The sequence below is a fragment of the Octopus bimaculoides genome, chromosome 2, assembly GCF_001194135.2.
Source record: "Octopus bimaculoides isolate UCB-OBI-ISO-001 chromosome 2, ASM119413v2, whole genome shotgun sequence".
NCBI lineage: Eukaryota > Metazoa > Mollusca > Cephalopoda > Octopoda > Octopodidae > Octopus > Octopus bimaculoides.
In genome coordinates, this window is record NC_068982.1 from 66,630,725 (window position 1) to 66,633,023 (window position 2,299).

The 2,299-nt window shown below is 37.1% G+C and overlaps 1 long non-coding RNA gene across 1 annotated transcript in view; it reads left to right on the forward strand.

The window, feature by feature from the left end:
* The window catches only part of LOC106878550 (uncharacterized), a 4,464-nt gene extending 2,674 nt beyond the window's left edge, over positions 1 to 1,790 (forward strand). The window contains exon 2 of the long non-coding RNA XR_001410512.2: positions 1,067 to 1,790. This is a non-coding gene — a long non-coding RNA (uncharacterized LOC106878550). The remainder of the gene's footprint in view (positions 1 to 1,066) is intronic.
* The last annotated feature ends 509 nt before the right edge of the window (positions 1,791 to 2,299 follow it).

Here is a 2,299-nt window from a genome sequence, read left to right on the forward strand (position 1 = left end):
ACAATGGACTTCTTTCAGTTTGTGTCAACCAAATCCACTCACAAGGCTTTGGTCAGCCGACGTTATAGTAGAAGACACTTGCCCAGGTGCCATGCAGTGAGACTGAACCTGGAACCATGTGGGAAGCAAGCTTCTTATTTCTTTACTGCCCACAAGGGGCTACACACAGAGGGGACAAACAAGGACAGACAAACAGATTAAGTCGATTATATCGACCCCAGCACATAACTGGTACTTAATTCATCGACCCCGAAAGGCAAAGTCGACCTCGGCGGAATTTGAACTCAGAACGTAACGGCAGACGAAATACCACTAAGCATTTCACCCGGCGTGCTAACGTTTCTGCCAGCTCGCCACCTTGGAAGGTGGGAAGCCATCTGGGAAGCAAGCTTCTTACCACACAGCCACTTTACAAGCATAAAACGAAAGCACCCTCCCGATCTTATTATTTTGCATGCATTTTTAGTCCAATATTTCCTTGTTTCATTTTTGTTAATTTTATGAAGATTGACTTATCTAACATTTAATTGCCTGCCACACCTTGATAGTAAATTAATTTTCAGACATAGCTATAACTAAATAAACATTGCATAGCATAAGTCTGTGGTTGTTGTTTTGCTACTGTTCAGTCCTGGTAAATCAGACGTTCTAGTCGTGACCATCTCATTTGTGTAAAGGTACTCTGTTTAGATCCAATTTATCCCTAATGCAGCAGATCTCTGATCCAGCTATGGCTACTCTGTGTATATGAACAGTAGAGAAGAGATTGGCCAATGTAGCCTTATTTAAGACAGTAGAGTGTGACTTGATGAACACACAGCAGCTTTTTCTAGCAGATCGAATGACTGTGTAGAGGTTCCCTCATTGCTTTGCGTGGCTGACTTGTCAAGTTACAGTTAAAAGTATCAGCAATCAAGCTGATTTGATTTTTGACACTCTGCATGACAATAAAATATTCTATAATGCATCCAGTCATCCCTTAATAATTATGCCTACTAATAATGGAACATTTTCAGTGTTTGCAATTATTTTCAAATTATTTAAAATTGATTTTCTCTCTTTTCAGGGGTATTCTTGTTGTGGTTGGCATAACAAGTTTTGCCGTTGCCAGGACATTGGTTCAAAACCAGCGCTATGAAGTGATGAAGAGTAAACAGAGAGTTCGAGATGCCTGTAAACAAGATGTTTTGGATGCAGAGGCTAAAACAGTATCCTAGCATTTGCACAATATACACCAAGTGCATCTAGTTTTCATGAGTTGCTGGAGAACTATTTAGAATGAAGCCAGTATCTCTTTCTGGAGTAAATGGCTTATTCAAGAAAGGTTTCTAACAATCGTTTTAATAGTGAGAAAAGTGCTAAGGGCCAAATAAGTTTGGCCAAATCTCTGAACTGACTTTCAATTTCCAATTGCTGTAATGCAATTGGAAATGTGTATGCATCATAAAACATCATTTTGATGTCAATATATGTATGTATGCATGTACATATGTATGTAACCTCTTACCCTTCATATGCACTCACATGGAATGTAAAATGAAAACATGGGTGTTTAAAGAAATGAAATTGTAGAAAATTGATTTATGAGAAGTTTTTTTCACAGATGTGTTATTGTGATAATAATTAAATTATTTCTGGCTTTCAGGCTCATCTTTTCATACAGTTATGTTTAACTGTTTTCAGTACCCACTCGCCTGCCTAAAACTGCTTATATTAAAACATTCATATCTTAAATTCTCAATCCAGATTTCATTATTACATGAGTAAAATACAAAATTTCAGCAGTTAAACATTTGTTGTTTGTTGTAATTTTAGAACAGAACTTAAAGATACATAATTTGTGATTTCTAAATAAACTTGTATTTCATGGAGAGGCATGGATCTTCATATATAGAGCAAAGCTTTTTGTCAGAAAGGTTATGAATGCCCTGAAGAAAAAGGATTACCTCAGGCCTTAAGATTCTTCTGTCTCTCATGACATATAAACTTATCCAAAATCACAAACTTCATTCAATGATTTTGCTAGCATAGACAACCACTATGTTCCTCAAACACTCTTTTTTTATTCACTAAATAAAAACGTTACAATTATTTTGCTAAAACCATCCACTGAGCATGTTGCAGTCCACTGGTACACTTGCATGGAAAACATACATATCATGTTCACACACACACACACACACTTCCTTAGACTATTGACCTTGCAATAATTTTTGCAGTGCAGGAACTAATGTTCAAGTCAGTGGTTTGTGTGTGTGTGTGTGTGTGTGTGTGCATGCATGCATGCCTCTATAGAGCT